Here is a 26,065-nt window from a genome sequence, read left to right as displayed (position 1 = left end):
TCCTCTCCTCATGGGCCTCTTTCCTGTCGTCTTCCTGTCATTTTCCTGTCAGCAAGCACATTTCCTGTCATTTCCCTGAAATGACATATTTCCTGTCATTTTCCTGTCAGCAAGCACATGTATCCAGCCTGACCTTGCTGATGTGCTCCAGCTGGCCCTGGACGTGAACCGCGCTGCTGCGGCTTTCCATCAGTGTGACATCTGCGAGTTACCTCCTGGGAAATGCCAGGTGATGGTAACATCAACCAAGAGGCACCGCTGAGAAGCAGAACGCATGGTGCGGTGCCCAGAACGTCACGTCCTTGAACAGACGCTCCGTGTCTTCTCCTCTTCTGCCAGAGCTTCACTGTAGGAAGGCGGCCATTCTTCCAGTGCTGCTACTTCCAACACCGGGGAAAGCAAGCTTCAGAAATGAACGGTGTCAAAGAGGCAGGACCCACCAGCGGCCGGACGACCGCAGCCCCAGCATTCCCCAGCCACCATGGCTGACAGCCCAGGCTCCAGAAATGCACAGCTTCAACCTTAGGAGAAAAAACCCTCCCAAGCCAACTATTATTTTCAACAATGGGATTGGGGAGTGGGGCGTTCTAACCCTGCCTCTCTCAACAGCACAGATCATCAGATCCCAGTTCTTATAGGATTGGGGAGTGTGGGGGGATGGTTCTAATCCTGCCCCCCTTCATAAAAAAGAACTGGGATCTGATGATCTGTGCTAGGTCAGTACTTTGCTTCCGCCACATGCAGTCATCCTCAGCACCAGGAAAAGTCAGAAGCATTGAGTGATGATACCAATACCAACACGTGCGGTTCTGACAGCTCCGGTAACTCGCTGCACAGATACAACACAACAGCAGTGAGATCCACGGACATCAGCAGTCTTCCCAACGACTGTGTTCCTGAATCTTCTGCGTTTGGAATATCGGTCTTCTTTGCCAGGGCTGAGCCATGCTTCCCTGTTGCCTGTCCTCTGCCTTCACCAGCTTCGTGCACGTTTCCGGGCAAGTGTTTGTGCAGGTGCTATCACTTATTTCCACAGCGAGAATATACACAGACACCATACAGAAATGGGCAACCCCATTAGGAGCTGTGCAGAGAGATCTAACTCATCAGATGTGCCAAATTTCTGTTGCCATAGAAATTTAACTAAACTAACGTTGCTATGACCTCATCTCTTACTGTGCCACTAAAGATCATCCGGGTAAGAGGAGTGTGCCTCTGCATAGCATTCAGCTCACGTTTACATGTCGGTTTTCCCTGAATATGGTTATGAGAGATAGAAATCAGTAAGATGGGGTGTAACATCTAGTGTAGGATCGTTGTGTCTCCTAGGCTCACACACTTCCTTTAAGATCCTCAGAATATGAAGTTTAACTCTGTCGACGTGAGTTACATAGTAACTTGTTTTGGATACTGTCTCTTTCACCATCTAAATATCAACACCAAAGAAGTTCTTGAGTTCCTTTTTAAATTGAAAGGAATTTACAAACCATAAAAGCCCCAATATTAAAGGATACAATTCAGTCTTTTTAGCACATTCTCAAAGCTGCACATCAACCACTAGTATGTAATTCTGGGACTTTTTCACCATGGGCCAAAGAAACCTTGAACCCATTAAGAGTCAGCACCTGCTCCTTCCTTCCGCCAGCACCTGGCAATCGCCAGCCGACTTCTGTTTCTCTGGATTTGCCCATTCTGGACATCTGTTGTGAGAAGAATCGTACGGTGCATGACCTTTGGCGTGACCTTCGGTGCTGACATCTTTCACGTCCAAGGTGAGTGGAATCTCACAGTGAGTGACCTGTTGACAGACACCTGGACTGTTTCTACTACTACAAATAATGCTGCTATGAAGATTCTTGCATAAGATTTTTTTTTTTGTTTGTAAAAATGTTTTCAATTTTCTTGGGCATATGCCTAGGAGTGAAATTCCTGGGTCGTATGGTGATTTCATGCATAACTTTTCTGAGGAACTGCCAGACTTTTCCAAATCAACTGTACCATTTTACTTCCCTTCCCACTAGCAATATATCAAGATTTCAGTTTTCCCAAATTCACCACCAAGTCACTGTCCAATACTGGGATTTTACCCATCCAGTGGTTGTGAAGTGGTATCCCAGTGGTTTTGATTTCCATTTCTAAGATGACGAATTCTGCTAAACATTTTTTTTTTTTTTTTTTTTTTTTTTTTTTTTTTTCCTGAGACGGAGTCTCGCGCTGTCGCCCAGCCTGGAGTGCAGTGGCCGGATCTCGGCTCACTGCAAGCTCCGCCTCCCGGGTTTACGCCATTCTCCTGCCTCAGCCTCCCGAGTAGCTGGGACTACAGACGCTCGCCACCTCGCCCGGCTATTTTTTTGTATTTTTTTACTAGAGACGGGGTTTCACTGGGTTAGCCAGGATGGTCTCGATCTCCTGACCTCGTGATCCGCCCGTCTCGGCCTCCCAAAGTGCTGGGATTACAGGCTTGAGCCACCGCGCCCGGCCCTCATGTGCTTTTTAAGGCATTTATATGTCTTTCTCTGGAGAATGTCTATTCAAATCCTTTTTCCATTTTTAAATTGGATTTTTATTAAGAGCTTTAAAATATATTCTTGATATCAGGTCCTTATCGTGATAATGTATCCTGTTCTGTGGGTTGTCTTTTTACTTTAATAGTATCCTCTGAAATGAACATTTTTAATTTTGATACCGTCTTTTTCCCTTCAGTTGCTTGTTATAGCTTTAGACGTCTCAGCCAAGGAAACATTGCCTAATCCAACCTAACAGTTTCTCGAGGATTCTCCCCTGAAGGTGTTATGGGCTGAACTGTCCCATTCCCCCCTCCCCCACCAAGATTCCCATGTTAAAGTCACAACCCCAGAAACTTAAAATGTCACTGTATTTAGATACAGGGCCTTAGCGTGGTAATTTAGGTCCCATAAGATCTTAAGAGTAGGCCCTGATCCAGAATGACTGGTGTTCTTTTAAGATAATTTAGACACAGTCCTTAGTGCTCCATGCACATAAGAGAAACCTGTGAAGACACAGAGAAGACGCCATCTACACAGCATGGGGTGAGGCCCCAGAGAATCCAACCCTGCCCGCACCTTGATCCCAGGCTTCCAGTCTCCAGGAAAAAGGAAACAAGATGCTATTGTCTAAGTCGAACGGTCTGTGGTGTCCGTTATAGTACCCAGCAGACTGACAGAATGGGTCTCAGTCAGCTCCTTACGTTGGATTCATGTTGAGCTTTGCTTGTACGGTGAGGAAGGGTCCAGTCCATCCTTTTCCATGTGGATACCCAAGTTGTCCCGGCACCACTGAGTTGTGAAAGGCAAAAAGTAAAGCAACCCTTACCGTCCTTTCTCCATCAACAGATTAGAAGATACACTGAAGAATCGTGGACAATTTTGTCAGTTTAAGCCAGTGGTTTTCAAACTTTTGGGTCTCAGGAACCCTTTGCACTTTATTAAAGAGCACAAAGAAGCTTTCTCATCAAGCCGGGAGTGGTGGCTGCTCATGCCTGTAATCCCAGCATTTTGGGAGGCAGAGGCAGGTGGATCACTTGAGGTCAGGAGTTCGAGACCGGCCTGGCCAACATGGTGAAACCCCGTCTCTACTAAAATACAAAAATTAGCCTGGCATGGTGCCGAACACCTGTAGTACCAGCTACTAGGGAGGCTGAGGCAGGAGAATCGCTTGAACTCAGGAGGCAGAGGTTGAAGTGAGCTGAGGTCACACCACCGCACTCCGGCCTGCGTGGCAGAGCAAGACTCCGTCTCAAAAAAAAAAAAAAAAAAAAAAAGTAACAATTTAGTTTATTTTACAAGGATAAAGTCATTACATCTTAACACAGTCTTAAAGAAGAAACCATTTTCCAAAATAAGCAGCAGCGTGGCAACAGTTTGTGCTGCTGTGAAAACACCTAACATCTCTGCACCTCAGACAGCAGGATTCTCATGCCTGCATCTGCGTTCACTGGGCTGCAGAACCGTGACTGAAGTTTATGAAGAAAGTCCAACCCCATACTGATATACAATTAGGAAGCGGTATTTTCACTGTGTTTTCAGATCACTTTAGTTATTCTATGCTGCCAAATGTAACAAGTGGCACTTCCGTACAGGCTGTCTGCAACACAGAGTCTGTGCTCTGGTCGACGGGCCTTTCTGCCCCAATTCCTTCAAAGTCGACTGGTCCGTCTTGCACTTGAATGGCTTTTACCAGCACACGATTTTGTAATCACACATTGGTTAGATAACACTGATTCAGAGTTATGAGCAGCTTCCACATTTCGTTATATGTAAAAAACAAAACAAAACAAAACAAAACAAAACCGCATCAATATCATTAATCACATGAGAAAGTGGTGGACACAAGATTTTTATATTTTAATATTCGCTGGAAAGCTCAAATGTCTATCATTGGGAATAATGTAAGGTACTTTCCTGGAGATGAAAGTCATTCTGTTCATTTTTCAGGCCACACCTGCAAATACCTCCATCTGAAGTGGCATCTTTTGTAAGTCATTCTTTATATAAAGGCGGCCGTTAGTGGAACAAGTGGTTCTGCAGGTTCATAGTTCAGAGGCACCAGTGCTCTCCCAAGATAACCATAAAATCCGCAGAAGACGCACCTGTGCACACTTCCTGTTTCTCACTCAGAACATTCCAGAAGGAACCCTGAATCCCAATGCCACAGCGGGACTGAAGTTTGCTCTCACCCACACAATAAACCCAGGGAGCTCCCCCAACCCGCACCCCGAGGCCCCAGCCTTGGTCCTCTGTCTGGTCTAGGAGGGCTCCTGCAGCTCCAGCCTAACAGGGAACAGAAGGCACCCACATGTCAGAAAGCCCTCCCAAGGCCTGGCGAGCACTTCTGCTTATGTGCCAGTCAAGTGCGTTTGACAATTCTACAGCCAGCTGTATGGCAGGCAGCGAGGTACCCAGCAAGTACTCAAGGCTCACGTTATGGAGGAGAAAGCCAGGCAGATAGTGAGGTACCCAGCAGGGTTCACGTTACCGAATAGGAAAGGAGGGTGGAGACAAGCGGGCTGGAACAGTCTGTCATAACCTTTAGCATTTACAAGGCTCGCTGAAGATTATCCGATTTGATCTTAACAGCTCACAAGATAGGCAGAGGCATGACTGTTTTCACTTCATAAAAAGAGATCCCGAGAACTGATGATGACCACGTGCTCTTCCCATAGGCTCCCAGAAATCATCCTCAGATCATCTCTCAGTTGTATACATGTGGTAATATCTCAGTCACGTCCCCTCTCTGCAGGGGAATTTTACTGCCGCCCTGCTGTTCCTTCGCACCCCTGCCCTCTCCTGCATTTCAGCCATGCCCACCATCCGTGGGGAGTCTGCACCACCTCACCCCCGCTGCTGCTGATGGCTTGGGTCACCCTTATCTTTCATCTCCACCTACAGGGACCTGTTCTTCCTTCAAATGCAGCTCAAACTCACTCGTTGTGTGAAGCCTTTTCCAGCCATCACAACCGTCATGTGTAAAATCAGTGTGTGGAATGCTTCCTTTAGGAGGTGCTTATGTTGCCTCACTGGCTGTGAGCAGGGCCCAATTCTGAGCAAACCCGGTGGTCCCCTCTCCCCATCTCTGCTCCAGTGCACTTAAAACAAGGATTCCTGGAAGCACCTTTTTTGTCCAATTCACGCATGAGTCTGCCCCACACCCTGCAGAAAAGCCCTGGTGGTCGGCGGTCAGGGCTCGGGACCCCGAGGTGGGTAAGGAGAGCTTAGTGCCCTCTCTGGACTTGTCGCTCAGAGACCCGCGGCTGGAAGGGAAGAAACTTGCATCCTGTGAAACATCCAGGCCCTGAGACCCACTCCGGAGTGGAAAACGGGGAAGGAGCCTTGAACAGACCCACGGGAGGGTAGACAGCAGGAGTCACAGAGGCTACCAGGGAGAGAGGGAGGCAGGCAGTGAGGCCAGAGGTGACGTGGCCGGGAGGGAGTTGATGTGACCAGAGGTGAGGTGGTGGGGGGATGACACGGCGTGGTTGGGGGAGGAGATGTGGCCAGGGGCAACGTGGCCAGGGAAGGAGACACGGCTGGAAGTGACAAGAGGGGTCTCCAGGCCTCAGACTGTGCCTCAATTATGGATGACATTTTAATTAAGATGTTGTATCTAACTTTAACGAAAAGTAGCAATTTAGAACCATTGTGTACATTTAAAGCACGGTACAAATAGAGCCCGTTTTCCAAACCAAAGAACAGTGCATTGAAGGAAAAAGTAATAGCTCACCAAAAACAAAACAAAACAAAACAAACAAACAAAAAAACTAATTAAAGAAAAAATTCATTTAAGATCAGAAATAAAGAGATCCTACAGCTCTTCTAGTCCAATCCCCACCCTAACGTGAATGGGGGGGGAAAAGGAAGTAGATTATAGTCAGTCAGAATTAAAGGCAAAACCGATCCAGTTTACTTTCTACTTGACAGAAAACAAGAAGCTCATCAAGGAATCCCTACAAAAAATAGCTTTAGTAGTTCCCAAAATGCAAAATTCACCTACAAATTAAACCAACTGCTAAGTGTGTATAGAGTAATTTTTTTCATTATTGCCTTCCTCATCCCCAGGGGCTTTTTTAGACCTTGTTTCCCCCTAATTGCCTCCAACACCCAGGAAATTTAAACCCCACAAGTAAACCGTGTCTCGATTCATTCACAGCGTCCTTTGGAGCAGACAGCCCCTTGCTCTAAGACGTTCTTGTCACCTAAGCACCAAGCACAGCCTGAGAACGCACAACACGCACTCACACAAACTCAGACAGACAACAGGGGAGATATGGCACGTGAGGAGGAAGACAAGATAAATGAGCTTCACCGTCGACCCAGATCCGGCAAGAAGTGACACACGCAGCCTGTTCGGGTACAGGTGATTCCTAGAAAACAGCCAAGGGCAGAATTTGGAGAAGCAGCACCGCAGGCCAGGAAGGTGTGGGGGCTTTAGAAGGGAGGGGCGCCCCGACCAGGTGCTGGGGGATTCAGAAGGGAGGGGTGCCCCGACCAGGTACTGGGGCTTCAGAGGGGATTGGTGCCCCGATCACTTCCGGGGGGCTTCAGAGGCAAGGGGTACCCTGACCACGTGCTGGGACTTCAGACGAGAAGGCGCCCCGACCGGTTCCTGGGGATGGCAGGACAAGCCCAGGGTTCCGTCGTCACTTTTCACTCCCTACTCCCGAATCTCGCCCTGAAGTTGCAGCCAGTCCAGGTATTCATTTACCCATAAAATTAAGTATCTGTGAGTAACACAAGTCACTAATCCACACAGATCTGAGTCCACAAATACCTCCCAGAGACGCCACCATCCCTTCTGGTAGAAGAGCAGCCCAGCGGCCCACGCTGCTAGGAAGGGAGACTGTCTCCAGCCTGACGCTGCAGAGTCCTCAACACAAAGTCTACCTTCTGGAACCATGCCGTCTCCTACAGAAGCAACTAGGGGCATGTAGGGTTTTTTAAAATCTTTTTTTTTTTTCTTAAGACAGAGTCTCCCTCTGTCACCCAGGCTGGAGTGCAGTGGCTCGATCTCGGCTTGCTGTAACCTCTGCCTCTCGAGTTCAAGTGATTCTTCTGCCTCGGCCTCCCGAGTAGCTGGGATTACAGGCGCCTGTCACCACGCCCAACTAATTTTTTATATATTTAAGTACAGATGGGATTTCACCTTGTTGGTCAGGCTGGTCTTGAACACCTGACTTCACATGATCCACCCGCCTCGACCTCCCAAACTGCTGGGAACACACGCATGAGCCACGGTGCCCGGCCCATATAGCTATTTAAATTTGACTAAAATTAAATAAAATTAGAAGTTCTCATTTACACTTCAAGCATTCAGTTACCCCCAGGCGGCCACTGACCAGAGGCTGGTAGAGATGTCACACTCCACACTGTAGAAGGATCTAGGGACGAAATGGCTCTAAGATCATCTCGACATCTTTATGTTGAAGCTACTGAAGTTTTACTCTGATTATTATAGACATCAGCATTTTCCCACTTTAAAATGTCAGAGCTATTGCAATGATCAGCTCTGTGGCTTCCCAGCAGCTCTTCTCTTCCTGGACAGAGAACTGTAGAGCATCTGCACTCTGCCTCCACACTAAGGGATAGTAGAAGCCTCCGTATAAAATCAGGGGGAGAAAAAAAAATGAATCCCTAGTCCGACTCTCCCCCTATGATTTTGTGAAACTCCTCTTAATATGCAGAATAACTGCCAGAGTTGCAATAAAGAAGCATCCCTTGACCAGGAAGCAGCAGGTAAGCAAGAGGAGGGAGATGCGAAGACCCTCCGTTCCCTCTGGGACCCCAGGCCCAGCCAGGACTGAGAAGGGCCGCACAGCCCGGCAGACCCGCACACCTGATGCGAACCATACACACGGCTTCCCTGGGCCTCGGTCCCCTGCTCTGCCCTCACTGGCCACTGTGGCTCTGGGTAGAGGCAGCTCCCTGAGCTCCAACACCCACAGCCAGTCCCCTCCTTGCAAGTCTCAGCTGTGCTTTGACTGCCTCCCTGATGCTTCTCATCATCATCTGCGTACCGTGTCCCCTCTACCCCACAGCCCTTGCTACCGCCCACCCCACCACGGAGCCTAGCACACAGCAGGTGCCCGAGATGCCCCAACGGGCGGGCATGCCAGGGTAGGGCTTGGAGTTCCAAGGGCCATGTCCCGCATACCACCACAAGTGCCGCGGAGGCTGTGGAAGGGGTCCAGGTTTCAGCCCTGCACTCAGCTTCTCCTGGCTCCCGAGGCCAAGAACCTAGCAAGGGAGCGCAGCGGGAAGCTGGGTCCCAAACCCACTTCCTGCTCCTCAAGAAGAAGGGGGCCTCGGGGCACAACCCCACGAGCACCTTTCCTCCTGCCAGGCTGCCTGTCACAGCACCAACACCTTCACCGCAGGGAAACCCACCTCTGTGAGGAGAAAACCAAGTACCACAGGGGCCACGTCCCCCGCAGCGTCTGCTGAGCCCAATGGCGACAGCAGCAGCCGGGTCCCCACTCAGCACACACCGACTCGGAACCCGCCAGGCACACTACAACACCAACCATCTTGAAGCTCAGCTTCGACTCATCAGGGCTCTCTTCCATGAAAGCTAGGCATGTCTATCTTCCCTGGGCTCACAGAAAGGAGCGTGACTCAGCCCCGAGTGTGAACAGAGTCAAGCTCCCACTAGCTGTACAGACAACCTCCCTTGCCCTGTCCTGGGAAGGAGCCAAGCGCAAATAGCCATCTTTTGCCCGCACAGGTTCGGAATTCAGTCAGTTCTCTCAATGGAGTTGTGACAGGTCAACTCCAGGCTCCTCAGTGCTCTGGGGTTCACCTCGGGGCACTGCACCTTTGAAACGTGGCTGTGGATTCCTCTAGGGTGCACAGTGTCACGGCCATTTCATTCAGATACTGCAGGCCCCTGCCGTGGAATCAGTACCCAGGACACCCCTGCCGGCATCCTCCGAGATGCTGCTGCAGCTGCTGTGATCTGAGAACAGCCATGCACAGGCATCAAAGGGAGGGCTTCTCAGATCTTTTCCAGGAGCAGTGGCTACAGCTTTGGAAGACGTTGCATTGAATCCTGGGTGATCGTGGCTTGGTCTGCAATCTAAACCTAGTTGCTGGGGAGACACACTCTGTTGTAATTGACAGAGGCTGTTGGTGGCAGCTCTACCAAGACCGAGAATGGCAACTAATCTGAGATTTACTATCCATACTTTCTATTTGATGTTTAAAAGGAAAGCATCGTGAAGTTCCAGTAGCAAGGAATTTTCTATAATCTATCACACATCAAGATATAGCAGAAATGTAGCTAAAATGTTCATAGGATCTATGCAGAGGAAGAGATGGGTCTATTTCAGGAAAAGTGCTTGCTGGCTTTTAAGAAACATAGTGAAATCCCTGCCAAGTAAAAGATTGTTTATACTTTTGCTTTGGAAATGGAGGGAAAGTTCTTTCTTATTATTTGAATACATTAACTGTATTTAAGTGTTCTGGTAGATTAAGTATTAAACATTCAAAAGGAAGTAATTCTGTTCAGTCTATTTCATTCTTTAAATGTAGCTTTCAAAAACCGACAAATACCTGGCCGGGTGTGGTGGCTCATGCCTGTAATCCCAGCACTTTGGCAGGCCGAGGCGGGTGGATCACAAGGTCAGGAGATCAAGACCATCCTGGCTAAAACGGTGAAGCCTCGTCTCTACTAAAAACGCAAAAACCTAGCCTGGTGTGGTGGCAGACACCTGTGGTCCCAGCTACTCGAGAGGGTGAGGCAGGAGAATGGCGTGACCTGGGAGGCGGAGCTTGCACTGAGCCGAGATCACACCACTGTACTCCAGCCTGGGCAACAGAGCAAGACTCCGTCTCGAAAAAGAAAAACAAAAAGTGGCAAACACCCCATTGTCTGCCCTGGCTCTGGCCATCTCCACGGAGTGGACAGAGCTTGGGAAAAGCTCACTGTGGAGGCCCAGAAGGCCGGGCCTGGCCTTTGCTCAGCAGATGAGCAAGAGGGTCACAGCCACCCTAGGGAAGAAGCCCATATTTGCTATGTTACTGATGATATCCACATAAATTTCTATTTTGCCTCTCACACAGAACTGGGATCTATATTTGAGCAAGCAGCTCGTGCCAACAGTCCCTCCATGCCATCATTTTCCTGACCTCCCACAGAAGAGCCAGGCCAGGCAGCGTCCCCACACGGGGACTGGGTCCCAAGAAGATCCTGGTCCTGCCCCTCTTCTCTCTCATCCCTGCAGCACCCTGGCTTGCTGTGGAAGCCCAGCAGTGCTGGCTAAACCCACGTTCACCTGGGGCATTCAGGAGAAGCCTCTGTGCAGAAATCACTTGGGAAGTAGGATTGTGTGTGCTGGCAGGTCACTCGAATGGATTTGCAGAACTCAGTTTTCAACACAGGTGCCGCCGCCAAATCCCTGAAGACCTTTGTGAGCCTAGAGCCACAGAGCCATTTGAGGCACTCTCACAATCTCTAAAAACCCTGCACAGAGGCCCTGTTTATCCAAAGGACCATAAAATTTTCCATGTAAACAAAGTTTGACATAATGAATTAAAAGTGAAGTCACCACTTCTATTTTCCATTAATCCATTCATTCAAACAAGTATCTCTTGAGCGTGTTCATCAAATACTGTGGAATTAGGATTTAGTCCATGCCTTCAAGAAATATACAGCACAGAAGAAAAGGTATAGCTTGTAACTAACAGTGGTGAATAGGTAAGAAATACACATCGCAGAAGGAAAAGTATAGCTTGTAACTGTAACAGTGGTGAACAGGCAAGAAATAAACATCATAGAAGGAAAGGTAGAGCTTATAACTAACATCATAGAAGGAAAGGTAGAGCTTGTAACTAACATCATAGAAGGAAAGGTGTAGCTTATAACTAACAGTGGCAAACAGGACAGAATCTCATAGGCTCGTCAGGAGCCACCGAGGAGGAAGCCATGGTTCACATCCACCTGCAGTAGATAAATGTTTCCCTGATAAAGTAACTTTTCTACAGCGATATCTGCTCCTTATTGTTTAATCCTCCTCGATAGGGTATTAAATTACCATTTTATGTGCTGCTTATATAAAATACATCATTGTCAGGGGAGGTTATAAAATAATACTTCACACAAGCTTGGGCTGTGAATGGTGCGTTGCAATGGGACGATGTGTTCCCGTGTTCTCGAGACGCAGAAGGGGCAAGACCCTGCTTTCCTTCTCCTCCCCACCGCCCTGTTCCCAGATGAGGGGCGGAGGCAAGGCCGCCGGGCAGTCCTAGAGCTGGCTCCAGGGCCACGACACCACGCCCAGACGCTCTGCGCCCCATGCAAGAAATACAGACTGTGGGGCAATCACCAATTTACCTAGCAATGGGGAGAGTCCTTCATCAAAAGCCTGTGCTATCAGGAGCCAGGACAAAGCAGGAGGCCCTAGGAAAACTGTTCCGGGTGCTCCTGAAACCTGGGCAGAGTCACAGTCTTGCAGGAAGCACCAGTGATGCAGGTGTGCCCAAGACTGGGAGGATGGCCAGATGCCTGGAGACCAGACCGGCCTGTAGGAGATGACCACCTCTCTCTGGTTCATTAGAGACAGACAGTCTGGGCTTCACTTTTGTATGTGGAGTCTCACAGTACAGAAATGTCACAAAGAGATTAGACTTCGTATACCCCATTTTTTTAAATTTAAAAAACACAATTATTTCAACTAATTCTAAATCCAGCAAAGAAAAATAAATAAGTATATAAATGCATGCCTCCAAAATGTAAACCACAAACTCTTTACCCATAGGAGACCCAAAATTTAGTGTACTTTTTCTTCAGTATGATCTCATTTTTTTTAAGCCATTACTGAGGTGTCTCCTTACTGCCCCATGAGGAGGTTCATGGGCTCTTCAGGGCTCTTTGCTGTTTCATCATTTTTTAGATTTAAGGGCAGGATCATTTTCCCACACTTGCTCGCTTCCCTGTTCACCAATTTTTCACAAGGACATCATTGTGCCTCAGAAAACCTAGTAACTGAACTTCATTAGAAGTGAAAACAATAGGGACATGTTGGCTGCTATGACAGCATCCTCAGTCACCGAATCTCCCTGGGGTACCACATACACCCCCAATCTCCTTGGAACCCCAGCATGCAGGTATCGCTGCGGCTGACAGGACTGACCCACCCTGGGGGAGGCATGAAAGCAAAGGGAAGAGAAGGCAGGTGACTCATTTAGGAAACTAGGGTGATCTTCTCGAGTCACGTTTCTCAGGGTGTCAGGGGACCAGCTACATGTAGGGAACCTCCTTGGTCTGGCAGGTGGCAGACTCCTGGGACCCTCCTCAGACACGTTAATCAGAGAATCTAAAGGCGGGTAGACTCTGAAAAGTATCTGTAAAGGAAGGACTTAGCTCTGCTGTGAGCCCACTACACGTGGGGTCACGCAGGATGCCGCTCCCAGCGTCCAGTCTCCATTTCACCCTCCTGGGAGGAACACCCGTCAAGTCACAGAGCACGGTCTTCAGCGAACACCTTCCTGCGCGACCTCCACTGTCTCCCAGCCCTGCAGGAGTAGCCGCCGAGTAGGGGAAACAAGTCTTTGCTCCTGACCCGGCCACCTTGACGCTGGGCATAAGACCACCACTGCTACGTCTCTGGGGAAAGGAGCGGCCCTGGGCAGGAATGCACTTGGCAGCCCCAGGGAGGGGCCAGGTGTGGAGGACCAGGCCTCTGCCCGCAGACACGTCAGCACAGCATCCTGGAGCAGAACCTCCAGCCCAGCTGTGCCTACAGATGGCTGCAGCCCTAGACAGCATCTTCATGGTGACCCGGGGGACTGGGCCAGAGCCGCTCAGCAAGGCTGCCCTGAATTTGCAACCTGAAGAAGCTGTACAGTCGTACGTGTACTTTGCCTTAAACCCCTCGGTTTTGGGGTCACTTGTCACACAGCGACAGACAGTGGATGTGCACAGACTCCCAGGCCACGATGGCCTCTGCCGGCCTCACCCGGGCTGTCTCATCTGTTCCCGTGACATCACGTTTCTCAGAGCCAAAGGCTGCCAGGATCCCCTCTTTTCTTCACAAAGTCGTTACAAGCTCACGATACAAACTGAAAGAAAAAATCTGTAAAATACAACGTATGACGCAATACAAGCGGAATGCCCAGGCACACACACACGCGAAACAGGCACAAGTGTGAAACAGGCGCATGCACAAACAGGTGTACATGCGTGAAACAGGTGCACGCGTGAAGGTGTACACTCGTCAAACAGGTGTACATACACACATGAAAGCATCCGACATGAAGGGCTGTCTTTGGGAGCCTAGTTTTTAGACATCTCCCTCACCATTTTACATCTGCACGATCACAAACACAGCACACCACACTACTGAGGGGAAGCCCCAGCTTTTCATGGGGGCACATGAGGCTTTTTATTTATGCCACAGGTTGCATCACTACCTTCTAGAACTGCAAGGCCCCCCACTGCCAGGACTGGGTCAGGTCCACCCTGTGCTCCAAGGACCAGGCCGCCTGCCAGCCCACACGGACCTGCCCCTCGGATGGTGCGGCTGCTTCTAAAACAGAGGCTCAGGCCCACCCAGAGACCTGCAGTACATGCAGTACCTGTTATTAAATCAAGACTTGGCTGTGGGTAAACGTGAAGATTTTTATTAAACATGACTCTGCAACATTCAAAGGACCATAACTGAATGCTCCTTTCGCAGCCACGGCGTGTCCAGACACTCATAGAGAAGGCCAGGGCGTGGGAACCCACAGAGCCCCGACAAGGCAGACTTGGAGCTGTGTGGCGCAGTTAGCACCCATTTTATGCTGATACTTGCCTTTCATATTCAGATTAAAATAAAAAATACGCAAAAGTAGTTCACATTCTATTTCAATTCTCTATTTTTGTAGTAACTGGGCCCCTTTCCCTCTGGTTTCCCAGCCCAGTGATAAATAGGCCCAGCTGGGATTTGTCAAAGTCTGGGTGTCTGTTGTAGAGTAAGTGAGGGGGGTAGGGAGGGGAGCAGGAGTGGAAAGCAGGAGTGGGTGATAGGGAGGGACACAGGGAAGGAGAGAGAGAAACCGCCGAAGGCTGGAGGTAGGAGGGTTGCTCCCTGGCAGCCTCAGGCTCCCCGTTCCAAGGTAACTGAGCTGGCATCATGCATGCGGTGCCATCATATGACTTGGCTGACACACGCCAGAGTTACAACAAAATGCTTCAGAAGACTAAGCACCAGCATCTTCAGATTAGGGTAGAGTCCCAGTTTCACGCTTGCCTTGTGTGACATTCTATAAATTGTAAAGATAACGCATTTTCTTACCAGCCATGCTGTTCCCCAAATACTAACTATAATAAAGACCAGACAGCATCTGAGTACTGAGCGTGTGTCACGCCCCGTGAGGTAGGCACCATTTACTTTGCTAGAGAAAGAAACAGGCTCTGAGAGAAACTTCCTGCGGCCAGGCAGTTGTCTCCAAACCCACCCCACGCCTCCTGACCCTGAACGTGGAGGACCCAAGTCATTTACGTGAATAATTTACCTACATGCATGTCAGATTGAGATTCAGCCCCCAGATCTAATCATCTCTATGCAGGAATGTGTCAAGGAAGGTATACAATTCTATGAGTTCGAGCTGGGGGAACTAGGCAGGCACCCGCGACACACATGTGGTGCGGAGGTACGCGCCCAGCACAGGGACTGACAGGAGCAGGTCCAGCCCTGCCCAGTCACACGCCCACCCTGCCATGCCAGTGCAGGGGCCGCCACCGTGTCTCGGGGAAAAGCAGCTTCTCCTGCACAGTAATCTACCCTTCAAAGTGTGTTGCTGAGAAGGTGTGGACCAACATCTCAGAAATCAGACACCGTGTAACACGCTTATCTACACAGGCTGCCTATGTCAGGGAATCACCAATAATTCCCATCTCGCCATCAATTATTTCTGGTAAATACTGATTATTCTAAGTTAACTGAGGCAACACAAGAACAATATAATGGAAATGTCAGAGTCAATCAGCTCCATCTGATGAAGAGCTGGGACTAATGATGAAACCTAAGGAATCCTGGAGAACGCAGCCGGATCCCAGACCCTGCGGACCACCCCAGCCTCCTTCCACAGGAGAGTTAGTCGTGGGGCAAAGGAACAACTTTCAAGGAATCTCAGAGGTTCTCAAGCTCTTGAAAGTTTAACGGGAATTAAATATTTGCATCTGAGTCACACGAGCACATTAAAAATAAAATTTCCTCTTTCCACTAGAATTATGAGCTTGCGGCGGCGACACTGGCTGTATCTCATGCTCGTGAGATGTTTGGGGGCAGCCGTGCGTCTCTGGTGAATCATTTATAATCATGAAAGAAGTGCTTGGGCCCTCGATCCAGGACCACAGACCCCACCAACAAGGGTCTAAACAGGACAAGCCTCGGCCTGGAAAGGCTGGTGTCCGTGGGGGCTGGGAGGAGCACCAAGGAAACTCAGGGGCAAGCCCCACGCAAGCTCGGCATGTCCTACCCCATGCAGTCGGCATCAGCCACAGGGATCTTTTGTTGTTTTTTGTTCAGGAAGGAACATATTAAAAAGCCCGGGGCTCAGGGCCTGGACTCCTCAAAGCTCTCCACAGAGCCGGGTTAATTGGCACCTTCCCTCATGTTCAAGTCAACTATATATGGCTGCTGAGGGCATCTCAGAGCAGGTGCAACACTGAGCTTTCTTGCTGTCTGGGGAAAGCAGGAATTCCAGGCCTCTGCCTTAATACCTCCCCAGAGGCTCTGGCCCAGGTGAACTCAACTTCTCCCAGGTAAGGAGCACAGACCAGCTTCCCCCATGCCCCTCAGGTCACACAGGAGTGGTGCAGACCCTTGCAACTTGGCACGAGCCCTCGCAACCCACCCTAGAGGCAGCAGCCCAGCCCTGTGGCCCCGGCCTGGCAGGAGGCAGCTGTTGGGGCCCCTGCTCAGGGTTCAGCACAGCGAGGTCCAGCCACAGCAGGGGAGACATCCACCATCCGGCCATTCATCTTTAACCTAAAACAGACACAGGAACGCGGCAAAGGGTTCCTTCCCCTGACAAACCCGTCCTTCCTATTCTCATCTCTCCCTCCTGCCCCAGTACTGCACCCAAGGCCACCCAGCACTGCGCCCAAGGCCTGACTCCCAGTTTCACAGGGAATCCAAGACAATTATGATTTTGAGAAACTGGGAGCTACATAGAAAATGAGTCGGTAAAGCCATTGTCCACTGATCCTCCACTCCACACAGCGGAGAACCGTCCTCAGGATAAAACCCACGGGGCGGGGAAGACGCGATCAAGGCGGGCAGAACCGCGGAGCCACAAACCCGGTGGTTCAGGGAACAACGCCACGTGAACACAAACCTAAAGTGCTCCACAGCTGGAAGACAAAACACAGGAGACAGAAACGCTGACCGTTTAAAAGAAAAAGAAAAAAAAAAGCCTCACTCTTAAGAGTCCGTCAAAATTTAAGTTCTCAAGTCACAATGTATCAGCACAGACTTCTCATAATGCCTGAAACTTGGCACAGTAAACACGTGAATCAGTTCTCCAAAGTCCATCGTTTTGTTTGCCGAGCCTCTTGAGTCTCAGGCTGGTTTCAAAGTAAGCCCTTCTCTGTTTGTTGATGATTTAATAATTAACATACATGAAAACACATTGACTTCCAAATTAATCTGCTAACAAAATATTAATTACCACACTGGCTGTCATCCACAGAAAAAAACACAATCACTTTCTGGTTGTAAAAACATTAGAATTCGAAGCCACTTTGGCCATCTGAACAGCCTCAGCTTTTGACAAGGGCATTCCAAAGCTAATCTGAAAAAGTAGTCCAGGCCATGATCGCTGGGGGGTCGGACTTGCCTCATCACCCTACCTCCCTTCTGGAATTAGACAGAACTTAGACGCTTAGTCTGATGGGAAACATTTACAATCTATTCTCTCCGAAGCTACCTGGAGGATTTCCTCCACATGACAAAGCCTTGGTCTCCACAACCCCTTATCTGACAACTCTCTTAACCAACTGTCAATCAGGAAATTTTCAAATCTACCTATGACCTGGACACCCCTGCTTCCAGTTGTCCCACCTTTCCAGACCAAACCCATGTACATCTTACATTTATTTGATCGATTGTCTCATGTCTCCCTAAAAGCTATAAAACCAGGCTGGGCTCTGACCACCTCGGGAATACGTTCTAGGATCTCCTGAGGGTAATATCAAGGGCCATGGTAACTCATTTGGCTCAGAATAAATCTCCAAATGCTTCACAGAGTTTGACTCTTTACTGACACGGTACCTTTCATGGGTATTCATCTGGGGGACTCACAATCAACCAGAGGCAGCAGTTGCCCACTGTGCAAAAGTCTCTGCAGGACTGAGCCTCTGGCACGGGGACTCCAACCCCTGAAGCAGCAGCTCTCCCACGTCCCACGGCCTGATAGACCTGCACCTCCCGGGCTTCTCATTTCAGAGTCTCAGCAACAAATCTACCAAACGTGATCAACATCACAGAATATTCCTCGAGGCTTTTGGCTGTTGTTTCTCCCCAAGTTTACTCTAGAATCAGAATGGCAATACTCAGAACAGGATGGTTCTCAGTCACTGACCCTCCTGGTAAATACACTGTCCCCAAGGCCCTTTCCCGCCAGTCACAGCTTCCTTCATGTCAGGCTCGAAGGCCACCTCCCCAAGAAGGAAACCTCTTCAATCCAGCAACCACAGCTCCTGTTCCCATCTAGAGCTTGTCTGCCAGGAAGGGAAGACTCCTCATTCCAGAGACAGCAGGTGCCACAAACTCAGGGTTGTAGCCATTGCAAAGGCAAACACTCATGAAATTAATAGACTTTTTCCTCCTTGGATACTGACGTTTCCTCTTTTGGAGGTCAGCCAAGGCCATCTGCACGAGTCACGAGCGTGATGGCTCCAGCCCCTCCTTCGGGGTCAGCAGTGTGGCTCCGCTCTGAGACCCTCCTGCACCAGCCAGGCCATGCACCTGTTCCCACGACTGCTGTCAGCAAACTACAGTGATTCTAAAATAATCAGCAAACTGAGGTTCCGAAGGATACATTTTAAAGAAAAATGTGTAGGTTTTACTGCATGAAATCAGCTACATCTTTTGCTACTCCAGAGGCTTTTTGTTTTGCTTTCCTCAAGGTTCTCTACAATGATCCCGACAGTCAAGCTTCCCAGTTACAGGCAGAGGGTTGGGCAGGCCGCGTCTGCTGTGTAACACATACAGAGGATCCACATCATAGGATTTTCCCTGTTCACCAACATCATCAGGACAAACTTTAAGCAATAATAATCTCCCTGTCTGGAAAACTGAGCTCACTTGAGAACTAATGCAACAAATGTGTTTGACAAATTTGCAGGTGGACATTTTAGTGAATAAATCACTATTTCAAGGAGGATAAAGGTTCACTATTCAAAGGCATGTTTTTGTCAAGTTTTGTAATTTCAGCTTCATGCATTTAAATCATGAAGTGAGGCTTGTACCTGATACATTACAGAATCTCGACAAAATAGACAAAATTCCAATTCTGTACATTCTCTCTCATTCTTTTCCATATGCATACGGATGGTGGTAATTTAAGTTGGCATTCCAACAGGATTTCTAAATTAAACTGTCTTCTACTTTAAACACTACGTGTTAAACATTACACATTCCATTGTTCAACATTTATAGCAGGGTCTGTATGGCCCGTTTTAGAGATTTCTTCCTCACTAAAAGCAAGCGTTTAAACAATAAATAGTCTACTCTAAAATATTCTAGAGACAGAGATACATTTGGAGAGTGGACACACTTAACACAGAAATCCGCAACATCAAATAGGCACAACCGGCAGTGAGGGCGGAAGGGGCGCTATGTGAGTGCCCCTAAAAACACACACAAGCCTGGCTGCTTAAAAGGAATGAATATAGCTCAACACTCCCATGTGAACTTCGATGTGTCTACTGCCTTACAGAATCCTCCTAGCTGAGCTGCAGGAATCTTCTTTGGAACATTTTCTCACCTACACTGCCTACAGGTGCCCACTGGGCTCCCTGGGCAGTATCGTGTCTTTGTTTAGAATATCACAGTATTTGGAGATCTGTTTAATCCCAAGTCAGAGCCTTATCATAACTCAGACACCATCCCTCAGGGCTTGTGGGCCAACTTCGGCTAATGCAGGCTGCTCCACAGTGCCCTGCAGATGGGCTTGGTGCATCCACACGATTTTAAGATTTGCGGCTGCCGTTTTCTGCAGTCACAGACGCGGACTTACATATTCATCATGACTGAAGGCAGCACGTATTTTTATGTTCCTTCTGTAACGGTAATAATCATGGCAACATTTCCCCGATCCTTAAAAAAGCCTCCTAACAGCAGTTGCATTCCACCCCCTTCCTTAAAATTAATAGAATTTACCAAACTAGGTGAAATCAGTCTTCATGAGAAAGTGAGAAATCAGTGTTCACACAATGGCATAGAGTATATGTCAACATCCCAAACTAAGCACCCATCAAAATTATTCCCAACTCACAGGAAAGCTAGAAAAATTAGAAGGCTTAAAACATAATTATAAATGAAAATAACAAGAAACCAAAGTTTCTGAGGAGGATTTGCTAGCCAAACAAGGAAAGCCATTAACCAGTGCTGATTACATTGCATTTGATTACATTGCATTTGATTACAGCAGCCAAAGACGTGTCCAGAGGAAGAGACTTTTAAACATTAGTCTTTCAGTAAGAATGGTTGCTTAACAAGTTCAGACTACTGGGCTACACCAATCATCAATTAAAAAGCAAGGCAAACGAGTGAGAGTCATTTTCCTTAATCCTTAATGTGTCAAAAACTACCACATTGGTCAAGCTGGTCTCCAACTCCTGACCTCAGGTGATCCACCCACCCCGGCCTCCCAAAGGGCTGGGATTACAGGCATGAGCCACCATGCTTGGCTGAGAACTGTTTGACAGAGGCTGAGGGGAGGCTCCTGTCCCTTCCTGGGACATCCACATCCCACCTAGTTTCCCATACCGACTGTGACACTCGAAGCATCACAGCAAGGGCAGCTGCATCCCCACAGTTCTCTGCACTAACACCACAGCTGCGCGCGCAGCCATAGACCTGGAGCTGCCACTCAGCCTTATCGTGCTGGCACAAGCACAGCAGAAACTAACACGACCCCAAGAGGGAGGAGTGGGGACCCAGGGGAGTGAACCAGGAGGGAGGAATGTGGCCCAGGGGAGTAGGGAGGAGTGGGGGCCCTGGGGAGTGAACTATGAGGGAGGAGTGGGGGCTCAGGGGAGTGAACAAGGAGGGAGGCATGGGGGCCCAGGGCAGTGAACCAGGAGAGAGGTGTGGGGACACAGGAGAGTGAACCAGGAGGAAGGAGGGTGGAGTTCGGCCCAGCGAGTGAACCAGGAGGCAGGAGTTCGGCCCAGGGAGTGAACCAGGAGGGAGGAGTGTGGTCCAGGGAGTGAACCAGGAGGGAGGAGTGTGGTCCAAGGAGTGAACCAGGAGGGACGTGTGTGGTCCAGGGGAGTGAGCCAGGAAGGAGGAGGCAGGAATGTGGTCCGGGGAATGAACGTGGAGGGAGGAGTGCAGTCCATGGGAGTAGGGAAGAGTATGGTCCAGGGGAGTGAACAAGGAGCCTCTGGGGGTAGCAATTTCACACACCACAAATACCTCCCAATCCATCCGCGTGCAGGGAGGGGCCGGAAACCACGCAGAAGCTACAGCGCTTTCTCCTCACAGAAGAGGAGTGAGGATACCGACTCACGCATGAAATCAGAGCTAAAGTTCTACCACGGTGGGGAGACGCTTCACAGACCCAAATGGGTGCAAAAAGAAACCAATCATATCATACAAGATCAGTGGATGGAACGGGATCAGAAATTTAAGCCTGTAACAAGCTTTCAGAAAAAACTTCACTTGATCTGCAAGATGACTGCAGCTCTGCTTGATCATTTCTGCAAATGTCTAACTCGCGATGAGCCATCTCAGAGCCCTTCAAGAGGAGTAACAAAATCAAAACGCCAAGGCATCCTCCGTATTTTAGATAGCCTGCAACAGTATGGAAATGAGCAGCGGTGCCAGAGCTTTCAAGTTTGTTTGAAGTAAATTCCAGCATCAGGGCAGCATCTTCCTGGCTGAAGCAATGAGGTAGGCTCCTGCTCACCGCATGGGAGACCAGCTTTCAGCTAAGCTGCTGTCAAGGGTCTGCAAACCATGATCCCCGACCGAGCCTTGGCCAGGGAACCAGAAGTGATTTTTACACTTTGAAGTTTTCACAAAAGAAATATATGCAGAGACTTCTGTGGCCCTCAAAGCATAACACGTTGCCTACTCTGCCCTTTACAGGAGCTTCTAGCTTTGCTGTCAGTTACAAAGTGTTTCTATAAAATAATGTCACTGATTTTCAAGCATGCCAGCAAAAGTCACACTTCTCAACAACCCTCAATGGAGATGCACCATCCTGTGTTTCACACAGATTTTAGATTTTTAAAAGCCAAAAAAGGGAGGTAATTCAGCTAAGTATTATAGTAACACAATTTGAGATACTTAATGATGTGTGACAACAGAATAATTGGCATTCCTGTGAGGCAATAAACTAGCTCAAACACAAAATAACAAATCAAAGCGTGTCTTGGCCTCTCAAAGTGATCAGTGAAATTGGAAATAACATTCAGTTAAATGACACTAAAAAAAAAAAAAAAAAGCACAAACAAAACAAATACTACTACACCATCACTCCTTAAATTTATTTAACTACTGCTGCCAAATAAAATGGAGAGACTTCTTACTACAGGGTAATAATTGGCCATTGTCATCATGAAATAGACCGCTGTGCAGGCTCAGGCCCTCCAGCCCACAAAGGCAGGGGGAGGGAGGAGAAACGATGGCCAGAAACAAAGGGACAGGGCAACCATGACCTAGTCAGCAATTGTACCCTCCCACCTTTCTTCTGGACTTACAATTTTGGAGCCATCTGGGTTTACCTTCCTATGTCCATAAGTCAACAAGTTCTCGAAGCCAGAAATCTACAATGCTTCTGGCAGCCAAGTCCTCTCGGCCTTCCCCCATGTTTTAGGGCCTCATCAGCTCACCCCTAGATAGTATCAATGGCCTCGGAGCTCCAGTCAACTTTGCACTCCACAGACTCAAGTATGCCAAGAGCCACTCCAGGCTGCCACTGCCATGACCAAAGGCTTTCAGAGACAGTCGCCAGCACTGCACAAATCCATGTGGCTTCACCAGGTGCAAAGCGGCTCCAGCATTCCATCCAGTCTGTCGCTGCTACCATAGCTGTGAGTCTAGGATGTGTCAGGAAGGGAATGAAGACACCATGTACATCATCTGATTTAAGCTTCAGTGTCACAAGGTGGATTTTGTTGTGCCCGTTTTATGGATCAGGAAAGTTTTAAGGAGGGCAAGCACAGGGCCCTGCTGACACAAGAACAAGACCCGCAGAGGCCTGGGCATGACCCCCGCCCCACGCTCCCTGGGTCCTGATATCCACTTCTCCCCCGTGGGAGCCTGATCCTGGGTCTGCCTGAATTGCTACCATTCCTAAGACACGACTCACGTCTGTCCACCTCCTCCTTTATCTGTTTCCCGCAGCCCAGAGGCGTGTGCTCTTCCATCCAGACAGACATCACACTTCAACACCTGCACCTGCACCTGACACCACTTCAGCCAAAAGCTTCTCTCAAACCTCCCCACACACCTGCCGGTCACACAGGTCTGCACCCATCACCTTTCTCACACGAATTCTCATATTCCTGTGTAGCACCATCCAACTAATTATAGTCTGAGAGGAGGAAGCTTTGTAGATAAGTCCACATTCTACTTTGCTCCCAGCCCTCCGTCTTGCGTCTTGCATGAGGCAACCGATTAACAGCAATTTCATTTCAGCACAACATTTCCATTTGAAGAAACGCAGAGCATAGGGCTCTGGTCATAATTAAAAGCTTGTTTCATTTGTCATTTGAAATTCCATGTACTGCTGCAACAGCAGCACCCCCTCCTCCCCAGGCTCTGCCCTAAGGACATCTTTCTTCCAGCGCACGACTCCCATCAGAACCCCGGCAGTGAAAGCCCCACAGGTTTCCCAGAGCCTCCGGCTGCGGCTTCCACGCTGGGCCGGCACTGACGGGACGGGAATGGTGCCCCCAACAACTACAGGATCGGAAGCTGGTCGACTGCTCTGTAGAATGGAGACATGTTAGTAATCCCCGACATTTCCACTGACAGGCTGCTCAGGTAAACTGGGAAAAATTCACAAAATGGCAAGAACCCATGGGGAGTAGCACTTGTCTCTCCAACCTGGCAGTAAATGGTGGCTGTGCAGACGACCTCTTCAGGAAAACCATCAACTGTATCTCAGGTCAACAACAGCCCCGCTGAGGGCCAAAAAATCAGCTCCCCCTGGCCCTCACTTCCTAAGGGTCAGCCCTCCCAGGCCACCTTTCCTGGAAGATCAGCTCTGACGCACCCACGACGGTCAGGAACCGGCTCTGGGACACATTTCCCAGGCTTCTGCCCACCGCCCTCTCTCTTCTTCCTCCTCCATCTCCCACTTCACTCCCATCTGCCCTCCCCCTTTCGCTTCCCTTCTCTCCTTTCCTCTCCCCCTCCCTCATTTCCTTTCAGCGCTCACCTTCCTCAGTGTACTTCCCCATCCAACTCAGCTGACACATTCTCAGATCAGTAGAGTTTTCTTTCACTCTGTTTCTATTGCAATGATCATTCTCTTAATGAACAGAAACCTGTTTCGGACCATGTGGATGCCACCTCCTGACCAACTGCTGCCCCGCGGCTCCGTGTCCACTCAGTGACCTCACGGCGCAGGTGCCCAGCAGTATGGCTGTGACCAGGGGTAGCAACATGGGACATGAGAGAGGTATCCCAGCCAAGAGGCCCTGCCAAGCCTCCCCAGCAAACCGGAGCAAGGCCCAGGGCGGTAGGGAGAGCGCCGTGCTCATGATGTAGGCAGTTCAGCTTCCGCAAACTGTCCATCGACTGCAAATTACTTTGTTTCCATGGTTACAAAAGAACCATAAGCATCCTGAAATATGTTCTTGGTTTCATGTTTGCGAAATCTAAGCAACATTATAAGAAAAATCACTGAATTCTGCCCGAGGCTCTAGGGGTGTTTTCCTCTCTGAAAGGAGACCCTTCCAGGACTTGGGATTGAGTGACAGCCTTCAAAATCACGGTTATCCTGGTGGTAACAGGGAACTCCTCAGCCCGCTGGGAGCTGGGGCCCTCAACAGCCCCCACGGCTCCAGACGCCAGTGTTCTAAGGATCACACATGTGCAGATAGCAAAGCTTGCTGCACACACGCCAGGTGCTAACAAGCCCCAAACGTCTCACTCATACTTGCTAATCACATCGCTTCTCTCAGCCTCCACGGCGTTTCACACTCTGCCTTTATATAGAGATGAACCATGCGTCCTGAGCGCTACAAAGATTCAACTCCTTCCGGGCAGAGGGGTGCATCTTTCCATCACGGGGTCCTCACTCCAGCTGGCACAGGATTTGCAGAGTGGGCGAGTCTAATGTTGATGACACTTTCTCAATATTCCCTTCACACCCCTCCAATAACAAGAGTGCTGCCAGCTTCTTACCGACGTTGTAATGAGCAAAATATTTTTCTCTTATTTGTCACTTTTTAACGTAATACTAGTGAAGAATGTGACTCTACATGTACACTGTAAGCACCCACACCGTGAACTTTCTGCTCTCCTGTGACTGTATTCACAGGTCACAAGGACAAAACTTCTCTATAGTAGCCTATATATATATATATATAAACATGACTTCCACTCATCTGAAAGTCACAGATGTGGCTTTTCCTTCATAAAAAGATCCAAATGATACACAAGCCAGGTTTAATAAACACATTGGTCCAGGTGGGAAAATGACCCCTCACTCAGTCTCCCTCCCCTCAAAGACCAGGGCAGCCAGGAAACTGCGCTTTACAGTAAATGACAGCCGGCAGGATTCCCTAAATAAGCAGCTGGAAGATTCCCATCTCACAGAGTGCGCCTTTCAAGACTCAAGATGTCCCCGCTCCCTGAATGTCCTACAAAGAACAGACTACCCAACTGAGGACTGAGGCAGTAAAGAAACATGTTTTTGGCCGGGTGCGGCGGCTCACGCTTGCAATCCCAGCACTTTGGGAGGACGAGGTAGGTGGATCACAAGGTCAGGAGATCGAGACCATTCTGGCTAACACGGTGAAACCCCCGTCTCTACCAAAAATAAAAAAATTAGCCAGGCATGGTAGTGGGCACCTGTAGTCCCACGTACTCGGGAGGCTGAGGCAGGAGAATGGCGTGAAGCTGGGAGGTGAAGTTTGCAGTGAGCCGAGATCGTGCCACTGCACTCCAGCCTGAGCGACAGAGCAAGACTCTGTCTCAAAAAATTAAAATAAATACAATTTAAAATGTTTTCAGCAAATAGCATCATCGACCCACAAATGAGAGGTACCGTTTTCATTCTAGGAGGGAAACACTACAAAGTACGTACATTTTAGCCCCGTAAGTGAATTCTTTGGGCGTTCCTGTGTCCGCTATCAAATGCAACACATCACCTCAAAAGGC

The sequence above is a fragment of the Macaca fascicularis genome, chromosome 2 (genome assembly GCF_037993035.2).
Source record: "Macaca fascicularis isolate 582-1 chromosome 2, T2T-MFA8v1.1".
Taxonomy (NCBI): Eukaryota; Metazoa; Chordata; class Mammalia; order Primates; family Cercopithecidae; genus Macaca; species Macaca fascicularis.
Note: the sequence above shows the minus strand (reverse complement) of the source record.